Here is a 15,404-nt window from a genome sequence, read left to right as displayed (position 1 = left end):
AATACTGAAAACTCGTAAGTTAGCGACACAGACATATAAATTTATAAATATAGAAGTAGGCATTAAAAGAATAATTCATTAAACAATTGTAATTTAATTTTTAAATTTTAATCAAGTAGTTTTATTGCCATTGGTTTACCATTACCATTGACTTATTTGAGTTCCTTATGTATTTTGGATATTAACCCCCTATCTGATATATGGTTTGTGAGTGTTTTCTTTCATTCTACAGGTTGTTTCTTTACTCTGTTAAATGTGTTTTTTTTTTGGTCATGTAGAAGCTTTTTGGTTTGATGTAACCCCTTTTATCCATGATTGTTTTCTGTGCTTTTGAGATCAAATCCAAAAAAAAAAAAAAAAATCAGTGCCTAGAACGATTTCTTAAGTTTCATAATTTGAGGTCTTATAATTAAGCCTTTGATCAATTTTGAGTTGATTTTCATATTTGATATGAGATATGATTCTAATATAAATCTGCTACATATGGATGGATATCCAGTTGTGTCAATATTGCTTATTGAAGAGACTGTCCTTTTTCTCATTGTGTGCTCTTGGCACCTTTGTTGAAAAACAATTGATTAGAACTGCTTGTATTCATTTCTGGGATATCAATCTACTCATTGGTCTATATGCTTATTTTTATGCCAATATCATGCTATTTGGTTATCATAGCTCTGTAAAATATCTTAAAGTCAGATAATGTGATATTTCCATGTTTGTTCCTTTTGTTCAAGATTTTTGTTGCTATACATGGTCTTTTGTGACTCCACATGAATCTTAGAATTTTTTTCCATTTGTATAAAGAATGTAATTAGCATTTTAATTGGGTCTGCATTACATCTATAGATCACTTAGGCTAGCTTGGACATTTGAACAATGTAAATTTTTCTTTTTTTTAAAGGCTTTCTACTGGTCATTGGCATTTCTTCTCCTCTTACTTTTCTTTCCCATTTCTTCTCCTTTCTTTTCTTTTTTACTGCCTTTCAGAGAGAAAGAAGGGGGAGAGAGAGAGAGAGAGAGAGAGAGAGAAGGAGACAGACAGAGAGAGACAGAGAGCTCTCCCATCCACTGGTTCACTCCCCAAAATGTCAGCAATGTCCAGGGCTGGGCCAGGCCAAAGCAAGGAGCAAGGATCTCAGTGGCAGGGATCCAACTATTTGATACATCACGTGCTTTCTCCCAGGTTCTGCATTAGCAGGAAACTAGAATCAGGAGTGGAGTAGGGACTTTAACCAAGGCACTCCAATATGGGTTGAAGGCATCTCAAACAGCATTTTGACTCCTATGCCAAATGCCCACCTCAAGAACTTTAATTTATCTAATCCATGAACACAGAATATGTCTACATTTATTTTGTTGTCTTCAAATTTCATTTTATCAGTGTTTTACAGTTTTCAGTGCATAGGTCTTTTAGCTCCTTGGTTAAATGTATTCCTAAGTATTTTATGTTTTGTAGCTACTATTTCTTATTTTTCCATGTAGTTTGTTGTCAATGATAATATACCTAATGGGAAGGAACAGTGAGGTGAAGGAAGAGGAATAAAGACTGCTTTTTGACCTATCCAACCTGGTAGAATTGTTCGACTTCTTAAAATTATTGTATAACTTTGATAAAATGATATTAAAAATTAAAAATTAAAATTAAATATCAATATCCTTTGTATATACAGACAATGCCATGGCTACAAAAAAGCTTCTAAAATCAATCCCATTCTTAATAGCTACAAAAACATTAAATATCTTGGAATAAATTTTAAAAAGAACATCAAAGATCTCTATGATGAGAATTACAAAGCATAAAAGAAAGAAATAGAGGAAGACACACAAAAAATGGAAAAATATTCTATGTTCATGGATTTAAAGAATCAATATCATCAAAATGTCCTTACTACTGAAAGCAATTTACAGATTCAGTGTACCCCAATCAAAATACCAAGGACATTCTTCTCAGATCTAGAAAAAATGATGTTGAACTTCATACGCAAATACAGGAGACCTAAATAGCTAAAGCAATCTTATACAATAAAAACAAAGCCAGAGGCATCACAATTCCAGATTTCAAGACATACTACAGGGTGATTATAATAAAAACAGCCGGATACTGGCACAAAAACAGATGGATAGACCAATGGAACAGAATAGAAACTCCATAAATCAACTCATGTATCTACAACTAACATATCTTTGACAAAGGAGCTGAAATCAATCTCAAGGACAGTCTCTTCAACAAATGATGCTGGGAAAACTGGATCTCTGCATGCAGAAGTATGAAACAAGATCCCTATCTTATACCTTACACAAAAATCCACTCAAAATAGATCAAAGACCTAAGTCTATGACCTGATACAATGAAATTGTGATAGAATATTTTGGAAACCTTGTAAAACATTGGCATAGTTAAAAAAATCCTTGAAAAAGACCCCAGAGGCACAATCAAAGCCAAAACTGACAAATGTGATTACATCAAACTGAGAAGCTTCTGTACTGCAAAAAACACTCAGCAAAGTGAAGAGGCAACTGAAAAAAATGGGAGAAATTATTTGCAAACTATGCAACTGATAAAGGATTAACATCCAGAATGCATAAAAAGCTCAAGAAACTCATCAACCACAAAACAACTGGTACACCCACTGTGGAAGACTATAAGGAGATACCTCAGAAATCTGAATGTAGACCTACAATATGACACAGCTATCCCACTCCTGAGAATTTACCCAAGGAAAATGAAATCAGCATATGAAAGAGTTATCTCTACCCCCATGTTTATTGCAGCTCAATTTACAATAGCTAAAGATATCGAATCAATGCAAATGTCCATCAACTAAAGACTGGATAAATGTATTATGGATTATGTACACCATGGAATACTATACAACAGTAAAAATGAAATCATTTCCTTTGCAAGAAAATGGATGCAACTGGAAAACATTATGCTTAGTGAAATAAGCCAGTCCTAAAAGGACAAATACTGTATGTTCTTCCTGTGTGTGTATGTAGGAAAACTCATGGTGTGGCTGGGACTTTGAGCAGTCTCAGTGGAAGACACCACAAGCTTGGGGGTTCCCTGTTACCTGGTGAGAGACATTTCTGGGTAATCTGAACTTACACTGAGGACTACAAAGATCCTTTGTGTGGTCCTTGGAATAGAGCAGACAGATATTATACCCACTGGGGTTAGCACTCAGGTACTGGTCTCCGTTGAGGAGAAGAGCTCAGCTGAGCCTAATATACTTCCCTTCTGATTAAAAAAATAGAGAAGATTTGCCATGCCAAACCTGGGTGTGTCACCTTAGGCACGCCCTTAACCCTGGAGAACTGAACAGAGCTCTCTGGCCAGACCTACTATAAACCTCTAGAGATTCACTAACAGCAGACAGTCCACTTATCTACAGAATCATAGTACAATGATAAAAGCTGCCACAGTGGGGAAAAGAAAAAAAGAAGAAACCAACCAGTATCTCCACAAATGCGGAAAAACAAATGCAACAATCCAAGAAACAAGAATAAGGAAGACAATATGATGCTCCCAAAAGAACATGACACTTCAATACTAGATTATGAAGATAATGAAAGAGAAGAAATGCAAGAAATGGAACTCAAAAATTCATCATAAGATTACATAGAAGTAATCAAAAGCAAATGCACGAACTACTGAAATCCATGCAGGACATGTGAAAAAAATCTCTCCCATGAAATTGGAATCTTAAGGAGGAATCAAAATGAAATGAAGAATTCAAAAGAACAAATAAAATATGCAGTGAAGAGTCTTAAAACAGAATCAGTGAAGCAGAAGAGAGAATATCAGACTTAGAAGACAGAGCAAGGAAAGTATACAGTCAAAAAAAAAAGACAAGAAAATTAGAAATCTAAAAAACACTGTTGGGAATGTACAGGATACTATATATGTGTATACACACACACACACACACACATATATATATATACACACATAACACTTGGGTTCAAGGAATTCCTGAAGGCATGGAGAGAGAGAAAGGATTAGAAGGCCGTTTTAGTGAAATACTAGCAGAAAAATTCAGGGTTTTGGAGAAAGAAAAAGACGTCCAAGTACAGGAAGCACACAAAACTCCCAATATACAAGACCAGAAAAGATCCTAGCCATGACACATTGTAATCAAACTAACCACAGTGAAACATAAGAGCAAATTCTAAAATGTGCAAGAGAGAAACACCAGATTATTTTCAGAGGATCTCCGATTAGACTCACACCCGACTTCTCATCAGAAATCTTGCAGGCTAGGAGAGAATGGCAAGACGTAGCCCAAGTCCCAAGAAAAAACTGCAACCCAGAATATTATACCCTGAAATGCTCTTATTTGTGAATGAAGGTGAAATAAAGACCTTTCATAACAAACAGAAATTTCATAACAAACAGAAACAAACAAAAAACATTATTTGCTGATTAAGAGAAACAAATCTTTCCAACAAAGGTGCATGCAGACTGAAAGTGAAAGCTTGGAAAAAGATATTCCATACCAACAGAAACCAAAAACGAGCTACTGTAGCCATCTTAATATCAGACAAAATAAACTTTAACACAAAACTGTTAAAAGAGGCAAAGAAGGGCACTATATAATGATTAAGGGATCAATTCAACAGGAAAATGCAACTCTTATAAATGTATATGCACTTAATTACAGGGAATTTGGCTATTTTAAAGAAATGTTAAGGGACTTAAAGGGAGACTTAGACTCCAATATAGTAGTATTAGGAGACTTCAATACTCCACTTTCAGCAATGGACAGATCAACCAGACAGAAAATCAACAAGGAAACAGCAGATTTAACTGACAATATAGACCAAATGGACCTAACAGATATATCTACAGAACTTTTCATCCCACAGTTGCAGAATACACATTCTTCTCAGTGGTGCATGGAACTTTCTCTAGGATTGATGACATGCTAGGCCATAAAGCAAGTCTCAGCAAATTCAAAAAAAATCGAAATAATACCATGCTTTTCTCAGACCACAATGGAATGAAGCTGGAAATCAGAAACTAATGAATCACTAGAACATATGAAAACATATGGAGATTGAGCAAGATGCTCCTGAATGAACAGTGGGTCATAGATGAAACCAAAAGAGAAATAAGAAATTTGCTGGAAGCAAATGAAAATGACAACACAACATATCAAAACTTATAGGATACTGCAAAACCAGAGTTAAGAGGAAAGGCACCTTGGAATAAAATTAACCAAGGATGTCAAAGTTCTCTACGATGAGAATTACAAAACTTTAAAGAAAGAACTAGAACAAGATACAAAAAAGGAAAAATCTCCCATGTTCATGGATTGGAAGAAACAATACTATCAAAATGTCCATTCTTCCAAAAGCAATTAACAAATTGAATGAGATACCAGTTAAAATACCAAAGACATTCTTCTCAGATCTGGAAAAACTGATGTTGAAATTCATATGGAGGTACAGGAGACCTTGAATACCTAAAGCAATTTTATACAACAACAACAACAAAAAGATCCAGAGGCATCGAAATACGAGATTTCAAGACATTTTATAGAGCAGTTAAAATCAACAGAGCCTAGTACTGGTATAAAAGCAGATGGATAAACCAATGGAACAGAATAGAACACCAGAAATCTATCCAAACATTTACACTACCTTATATTTGATCAAGGAGCTAAAACCAATCCCTGGAGCAAGGACAGTCTATTCAATAAATGGTGCTTGGAAAACTGGATCTCCACATGCAGAAGCCTGAAGCAAGACCCCTATTCTACACCTTACACAAAAATCCACTCAACATGGATTAAAGATCTATATCTACAACCTGCACCATCAAATTATTAGAGGACATCAGAGAAACCCTGCAAGATATAGGCACAGGCAAAGACTTCTTGGAAAAGACCCCAGAGGCACAGGCAGTCAAAGCCAAAATTAACAGCTGGGATTACATCAAATTGAGAAGTTTCTGTACTGCAAAAGAAACAGTCAGGAGAGTGAAGAGGCAACTGACAGAATGGGAGAAACTATTTGCAAATTATGCAACTGATAAAGGATTAATAACCGGAATCTACAAAGAGCTCAAGAAACTCTACAACAACAAAAGAAACAACTCACTTAAGAGATCGGCCAAGTACCTAAATAGACATTCTTCAAAAGAGGAAATCCAAATGGCCAACAGGCACATGAAAAAATGTTCAGGATCACTAGCCATCAGGGAAATGCAAATCAAAACCACCATGAGGTTTCACCTCACCCCGGTTAGAATGGCTTTCATACAAAAATCAACACACGACAGATGCTGGTGAGGACATAGGGAAAAAGGGACACTAATCCACTGTTGGTGGGAATGCAAACTGGTAAAGCCACTATGGAAGACATTTTGGAGATATCTCAGTAATCTGAATATAGCCCTACCATACGACTCAGCCATCCTATTCCTTGGAATTTACCCAAAGGAAATTAAATTGGCAAATAAAAGAGCTGTCTGCACCTTAAAGTTTATTGCAGCTCAATTCACAATAGCTAAGACCTGGAATCAACCTAAAAGCCCATCAACAGTAGACTGGATAAAGAAATTATGGGATATGTACTCTATGGAATACTATGCAGAAGCAAAAAAAAAATGAAATCTCATCATTGGCAACAGAATGGAGGAATCTGGAAAACATCATGCTGAGTGAAATAATCCAGTCCCAAAGGGACAAATATATGTTCTCCCTGATCTGTAACAACTAACTGAGCACCTAAAAGGAAACCTGTAGAAGTGAAACTGACACTATGAGGAGCAATGATTTGATCAATCCTTGTCCTGAATTGTGAGGAACAGCTTACTATTTTAGTCTTTTAGTATTTTCTTTTTCTACTTAATACCATTGGTTGAACTCTTTACTTAACACCAAAATATTCTTACATGTTTAAATGCAATATAAAATTGATCCTTGTTAAAAGTGAGAGTGGGAATAAGAGAGGAGGGAGATGTACAGTTCAGCACACGTTCCCTCGGACTTACTCTAAAGGGTAAAGCTAAAAACTTGCCATGGGACACTAAATCCCATTAAGTTTGCAGGAACCAATGCCATCTTTCTAGTCAAAGTGATCAGTCTAAGTTCATAACTGATCATAATGATAGGAATAAGTGTCAAAGGGATCACATAAATAAGACCAGTGTCTGCTAATAATAATAGATGGAATTAAAAAGAAGAGAACAATCTAACATCGGAAACAGGCCATACAGGAGACTCATAGAATGGCAAATACCCTAAACAGCACTCTGGCCTCAGAACCAGCCCTTAAGGCATTCAAATCTGGCTAAAAAACCCATGAGAACATTTCGGGCATGGAAAGCCAAGACACAGTGGCAGAAAATGACCTAAATGAAAGATCTCTGTGAGTGAGATCCCAGTGGAAAGAACGGGCCATCAAAGAAGGAAGTACCTTTCTCTGAAGGGAGGAGAGAACTTCCACTTTGATTATGGCCCTGTCTAAATAATGTTGGAGTCTGTGGACTCAAGAGGCTTCCATAGCCTTGGAAGCTCATGACAAGAGCCTTGGGTGATCACTGACGTCATAAAAAAGAGTGTCAATTGTTAAATCAACAACAGGAGTCACTGTACACTTGCTCCCATGTAGGACCTCTGTCCTTAATGTGTTGTATGTACTATGAGGATTAACAGTAAAACTAGTCTTCAAACAATACTTTGTACTTTGTGTGTCTATGTGGGTGCAAACTGTTGAGATCTTAATTAGTATAGAGTTGATCTTCTGTATATAGCGATAATTAAAAATTAAGCTTAATGAAGAATGGGATGGGAGAGGTAGTAGGAGGTGAGATGGTTTAGGGGTGGGAGGGTGGGTATGAGGGGGAACTACTGCTATCATCCAAAAGTTGTACTTATGAAATTTTTATTTATTAAATAAAAGATTTTGGAAAAAAATAGCAAGAAAGCTTTAAAAAATCAGGATGAAAACATTAGGATTGAACTAACCATTAGAACAAGTGATCAGGACCCAGAGTTGTGGCATAGTAGATTAAAGTTGCAGCCTGCAATGCCAGCATCTCTTATGGGCCCCATTTGAGTCCCAGTTGGTCCACTTCTGATCCACCTCCTGGATAATGCCCAGGTAAAAGCAACAGAAGATGGCATGGATGAAACTCCTGGCTCCTGTCTGGGCCTGGCCCAACCCAGGTCACTGTGGACATCCAGGGAATATATTAGTCTGGGGGAGCTCTCTCTCTCTAGATCTTCCTTTCTCTATGTTACTCGGCTTTCACATAAATGATGTTTTTTCTTTTCTTTTTTTAAAAAGGTATATTTGATCCTAACAGGTATATACAAACCATTCTGTGAAAGAGCAATAAAATACAAATGTATCTAAAGAAAACCTATTCTTTTAATATTACTAAATTTAAATTGACCAAAAGCATGTCAATTATCACTTCAGACTACCAAGTATCATTTTACACCATAGTGGTATCAAAATCGAAATCATTTATAGCTATATTAGAAAATTGGCAAGCATGTGGAAACTAAACAATGTGCTCCTAAGCATCAGTAAGATCACAGGAGAGGCCAGTATTGTGGTGTAATGGGTAAAGCCACTCCCAGCAATGCCAGCATCGCATATGGTTGCGAAGTTATGGCCTGGGTGCTCCACTTTTGCTCTAGCTCTCTGCTGGTAGAATAAAGGAACTAACAAAGGCCAAAGCAGAGATAAAGAAGGAGCCTAGAAAATATAAAGTATGAATGAAAATGGAAGTTTTTTTTTTTTTTAAAGCTGAACAAAGGGGCCGCTGCTCTCAAGGGGCTTCCATAGCCTTGGAAACTCATGACTGGTGCATAGGGAGATTACTGATGCCATAAACAGGAGTGTCAGTTTGTAAAGTCAACAACAGGAGTCACTGTGCACTTACTCCTCATGTAGGATCTCTGTCCTTAATGTGCTGTACATTGAGACTTAATGCTATAAAGAGTAGTCAAATAGTATATTTCACTTTGTGTTTCTATGGGGGTGCAAGCTGTTGAAATCTTTACTTAATGTATGCTAAACTGATCTTCTGTATATAAAGATAATCGAAAATGAATCCTCATGTGAATGGAAGGGGAGAGGGAGTGGGAAAGGGGAGGGTTGCGGGTGGGAGGGACGTTATGGGGGGAAAGCCATTGTACTCCATAAGCTGTACTTTGGAAATTTATATTCATTAAATAAAAGTTAAAAAAAAAAAAAACAAAGGGGCCGCTGCTGCTGTGTAGTGGGCTAACCCTCTGCCTTCAGTGTGCATCCCATATGGGAACCCATTCATGTTCTGGTTATTCCTCTTCTGATCCAGCTATCTGCTGATGGCCTGGGAAAGCAGTAGAAGATTGCTGAAGTGCTCCCTCCCCTGACCAGTAAGGGAGACCCAGAATAAGCTTCTGGCTCCTGGTGTGGGATTGACCAGGTTCTGGCCATGTGGCCACTTGTGGAGTGAACCAGCAGATGGAAGACTTTTCTCTCTGTTTCTCCATCTCTCTGTCTATAACTCTTTTCAAATAAATAAATAAAATCTTTTTAAATATTTATTTTATTTGTTTGAAAGACAGAGTTACAGAGAGAGGAAAAGACAGAGAGAGAGGTCTTCTATCTGCTGGTTCACTCCCCAGATAGCCGCAACAGCCAAAGCTGTGCCAATCTGAAGCCAGGAGCCAGGATCTTCCTCCTGGTCTCCCACGTGGGTGCAGGGGCCCCAGGACCCAGGCCATCTTCCACTGCTATCCCAGGCCACAGCAGAGAGCCAGATCAGAAGAGGAGCAGCCGGGACTCAAACCAGCACCCATATGGGATGCTGGCGCTGTAGGCCAGGGCTTTAACCCGCTGTGCCACAGCGCCTGCCCCAATAAAATCTTTTAAAGAATGCTGAACAAAACTGACAAATTCTTAGATTAAATAAGAATAAATTAAAAAATGAAAGGTGTTGTAATTTCTAACATAGTAAAAATGATCATAAGTGACTAAAACGAATAATTATGTACCAATAAAAATGAATAATATAGAAGGAATGCATTCCTAAAAACATAATTCAAAAAAACTGTATAATCCAAAGGCAGGAATGAGGGAAGTACCATTATACTCTTAAAATTGTATCTATGAACTACATGAAATCCGTTCTCTTTATATTAATAAAAGAAATTATAAAAATAAAGCAAGATTATGTCAAAAATTTGAAGTTCGACTGTAATGTAAACATATGTTGTCAACTCCGAAATAAATTTTCAATGTTCCAAGAAAATTAAAAATTAATAATTTTATTTGGCGCATTGTTAAGGAAACAACTGATATTGGAGTTGAGAAAATTTAGTACTTGGTTTCTGCTTGAAGTTCAGGTTTTGGAAAGAGACCCTAGCTTATGGACTTAATCCACACAACCATGAGAAAGCATTTAATTTTTCAGGGAATCTTTTTTGTATCCTAAAATGCTTACATTAACTTTTATCATCTATGAGCAAAATAGAAGTTTTTGAGGTAGTGTTTTCTTCAGTAAGGGGTACCTATGAATTTTAATTTGAGTATCTTTTCTGCCACTGAACGTTGCATTACTTTGAAAAATTCATTCACCATTTTTGCAAATAAATTTCCTCATCTGTCACATGGATATGTTGAGCAGGAATATCTACTATCGTGCAATTGGATAAAAGTTCTCTCCCCAAAAACCCTAATCCCAGTGCCAGAGAGATCAGAAATTTCAAGGAAAACAGTGATGAAAGTGTACAAAGGATATGAAGATGATGGCCCAATTCGGGTCAGAACAAAACCTTAACCCTACAGAGCAGACCCCAAACACCCCTCAGAGGTATAATAATCCCAAAAGGATCAGAGGCTTCTTGAATAGATAAGGATATAGCTGCCAAGTGTGAATGAATACACAAAGCTACTCCAGATATCTTCCATTTAAAAATTAAACAGGATTAATTTTCAGCAGAAAAGCTATTCAACAGACCACAACTATGTTCAAATAGAGCAAATAAAATGCCCCTTTTGATTTCCATCTATTAATTAGTTTTGCTGCACCTTGGTTGTGCTTTTCTCCCACTGCACTTTTGTTCTGGGACCCAATTTCTCATCTTATTCTTATGCCAACCCTATTCTGACTCCTCATCCATCACACCTTGCCTACAGACATCTCATAACATGCTCTTGTGACCATATGTTTTTCCAAAACTTGGCCTTAATTTCTAATCTTAATTCTCCATCAGTCTAACACCTACCTGAAAAGAGTACATCGGTCCTCAAATAAAACAATGTCATTTTTCATTTAATTTTATATTTTTTAAAACTCTCAAGATTAATCGTAATGCCTCAGGATCCAGAGAATGGCTTGGGCAGGGGCCATGAGGGAGGATTCAGTTATAGTTCATAGACCTTTAGACCTTCACTTTCTTTTTTTTAAAGATTTATTTTATTTATTTGAAAGAGTTACAGAGAGAGAGGTAGAGACAGAGAGAGAGGTCTTTCATTCACTCCCCAGATGGCCGAAACTGCCGGAGCTGCACCAATCCGAAGCCAGGAGCCAGGAGTTTCTTCCAGGTCTCCCACGCAGGTGCAGGGGCCCAAGGACTTGGGCCATCTTCCATTGCTATCAAAGGCCATAGCAGAGAGCTGGATTGGAAGAGGAGCAACTGGGACTAGAACTAGTGCCCATATGGGATGCCGGTGCTTCAGTCCAGGGCTTTAACCCGTTGTGCCACAGTGCCGGCCCCTAGACCTTCCCTTTCAACTAGATCACTTCCACTTTTATTTTATAAGTGGGGCCTTCAAAAATTTCTTGTAAAATGCATATTATGAAGAAAACTACATGTAGATTTCAAAATAACTGTGCACCAAAATAAACTTATCTTTTATTTGTACGTTTTTATGAATTTCTTAAAGTGACCTCATCTATAAATATCCAATTTCTGGGAAAATCTTTAGCAAAAGGCTTATTTAAAAAATAAAATTTAAAATATGCAAGTGTTTGAGTTGATATGTATGGAAAGTATTACTTGGATGCAAATTCCTGTTTTGTTACTTATTGGTTATCTGGCCACAGAGTTCTTAGCCCTCTCTGAGCCTCAGTGTCTCTAACTGTAACAAACCATGTATTATAAAAAATATAATCTAAAGGTAAAGAAATATTTTTAAAAATGTTTCCTGGCCGGCGCCGCGGCTCACTAGGCTAATCCTCCACCTAGCGGCACCGGCACACAGGGTTCTAGTCCTGGTCGGGGCGCCGGATTCTGTCCCGGTTGCCCCTCTTCCAGGCCAGCTCTCTGCTGTGGCCAGGGAGTGCAGTGGAGGATGGCCCAAGTGCTTGGGCCCTGCACCCCATGGGAGACCAGGAAAAGCACCTGGCTCCTGGCTCCTGGCTCCTGCCATCGGATCAGCGTGGTTCGCCGGCCGCAGCGCGCCGGCCGTGGCGGCCATTGGAGGGTGAACCAATGGCAAAGGAAGACCTTTCTCTCTGTCTCTCTCTCTCACTGTCCACTCTGCCTGTCAAAAAAAAATGTTTCCTGAACCTTGTTACCCCAACATTTTATAGTTGTAACCCTCAACAGATGATCTGTCCTCTGATCATGCTTAATTTAAGGGTCAACAAGTGAGGTCCTCTAAACTAGGAAAAACTCAAGCACCATTCTATGGCCTTCTTTGAATCTTTGCTGTGGTCAGATTGTGGTCATTCTGTAATGGGGATGTGCTGCTCATCCGTTTTTCCTTTAGCGTATGAGTTGCAAGCATCCGGCAGCCAGTTCTCCATGATTCCTCTGCTCACACTGCTTAATTCCTGACAACTCACTGCGACTCTGACACAATAGAAACATATTTTCCCAGGCATCATCAATTTAGGATGTTTCAGTCGCCTACTCTGATCACGGAGTAATTCCAGAGCCTCAATTCTTAACTGTTGAAAATTAATCTGACACTCTGTGAACTCTTAGATGGAGACAAATGAATCCTGAATAATTTAAAGGACATTTCCTCAAAGCATCCAACACAGTTGGTCTCTTGATTTTTCATTGCTTCTACTAAATGGGATAGATGGCCAATATTGATGCTACCATTTCACTGAAAATAATGACTCAGTGTACATGCCCGGTGATCCGAATGTATTTGCTTATCAAAGTTGAAAATCAATTTTGGGGAGCTTGTATCTTCAGATCCGCCTCCAATTGCATTCCTGACATTGAAGAATGAGAAATGCTTCAGCTTACCCAAGCTGCTTCAAATGTGCTGTAGTTAAAAAGAAGGTGAAACAATCATAGGAAGCAAACAAAATGATTGCTAGGGGTGATCCAGAAGTTACAATAGCATATGTTGGGGTTTTAATATTAATGTAATTGTCAATAAAATTTGTTTTAATGGATTTTTAAGCAACTATAAATCACCAGCCATAATAATTTTCAGGCATATTTTCAATATATAGATCTTTTCTAAATATGGCTCATTCTTTAAGATTCGGAAAAAATTGCTCTCTGAAGGGGAGTTTTATTTTGCAGATATAGGAGTATTTTCCTCTTTTAAACATAGCCTCCTCCAGAATCAGTACAAGTTAACACATTGAAAACTAAACTCATCTCCCACCACTCACTCCTCCTTCCTTTTAAGTTCCAAACACTTTTCTTGGAACTAGAAACATAGTAGTGAACAGGTTTCTGGCTTCTGGAGATTGTATTTTATTAGTGAAGAGTCGTAATGAAAAAGAAAGAAGTCTAGTGGGTATTTTATACAAAAATTTATACAAAGGATCTTCAAAACGTCCATAGAAAATGTGCATTATAAGAAAACTATGCATGGATTTCAAAGGATTTTTACATCAAAATAAACTTATCTTTCAATTTTATTTTTTTGTTGAGTTATTCTTATATAAACTATATTGAAGCAAAGTAGGCTAAGGCAGTAGCATGGCAAGGATGGTACTATATTTAATAGCATGGTTAAGGAAAGTCTTTCTGAGAAGGTACAAATTAAGGAAAAATCTGAACCAAAGAAGGAATGAGACATGCAGAATCTGGGGTGACAATATTTCACAGATTGGGAATAGCAACCACAAATGCTCTGCTGTGGGACCATGTTTGGTATATTTGAGGAAAAGTGGAATGACTGGTGGAGGAATAGCATGTGAGAGGAAAAGTTTTACTAGATTTGTTAGAGAGGTAGCCAAGAGTTGGATCACATGGGGGCCTGTAAATCATGATGAGGAGAATTTGGATTTTGTTCTAAGAACAGTGAGAAGTCATTGTATGATTTTGAGCAGTGGATAGATGCAATTGATTTAGGTTTTTAAAAGATTTATTACTATTGTGATGAGAACAGACTGTAGGGGGATAGAGCAAAAGAAAGGAGGCGAATCAGGATGCTATTGCAGAAGTTCAGGATAAATGTTAGTGGCTTCAACAAGAATGATAGCAGTGGATATGGTAAAAAAGTGGTTATATGCAAGTATGCATTTTGTGAGTGGCACCAATTAGATTTTCCTATCAAAGACAATCTCACCATCCACTATCATGTCAAAACTGAAAGTCATTTTTCACTCTTGCTTTACTTCACATCCACAGACAATCCATTGCTATGGCCATCTTATTCTCTCTAGGTGAAAACTGGGAAGAATATTTTGGCAGGATGGAGGTGAGATGAAATAAAAGGTATAGTAGGGTGAATTAAACCAGAAACTATTTCTCAAGGACACTAATTAAAGAAATAGCATACTGGACTAAATATGAAGGGTCTTCAAAAAGTTCATGGAACATATATATTATGAAAACAAACTATACATGGATTTCAAATTTTTTGTACCTTAATAGATTTAACTTTTAATTTCATTTTCCACAAACTTGTTGAATGACTCTTATGAAACTGTGTGGATTAAACTTGCTTGACTCTTCCCCCAACCCAACTTAGGTTAACTTCACCTCATGCTCCTATAATTCCTTGTTATTTTTCCTCATAGCAGTTATATTTATACACTTGCTTATTTATTTAATGTCTATATCACTAAACAGTAAGTTTAATGCAGGGACAAATTCTTACTTATCTTTATATTTCTAGTGCCTAGGAAAGTGCTTGGCTCATAAATCAATGAATATATGAGTGAGGGAATATAAAAATAAGAGTTTATTACAAAAAGGATTATCATGATCTTCTACAAAGAAGAGATTAAGCATAAGAAAAAAAAAGTCCTGACCAACACATTTCAAAATTTTGCAGTAAGACTCATTTCTTATATTCAGCATAAAAGAGATGTCCAGATATTACATATAAGAGTGCCTATATGGTTTAAATAGTCTTTAAATTTCTTTCTAGAGTTGTAGGATTGAAAAAAACCCCAACAATCCTAGAAGATTCATTGACTTTGATGATTAAAGAAAAATGCATCAAATGCTTATTCTGTGCTAGGCACTGGTCTA

The sequence above is a fragment of the Oryctolagus cuniculus genome, chromosome X (assembly GCF_051225735.1).
Source record: "Oryctolagus cuniculus isolate XC-2025 breed Fujian yellow rabbit chromosome X, ASM5122573v1, whole genome shotgun sequence".
NCBI classification, from domain to species: Eukaryota; Metazoa; Chordata; class Mammalia; order Lagomorpha; family Leporidae; genus Oryctolagus; species Oryctolagus cuniculus.
Note: the sequence above shows the minus strand (reverse complement) of the source record.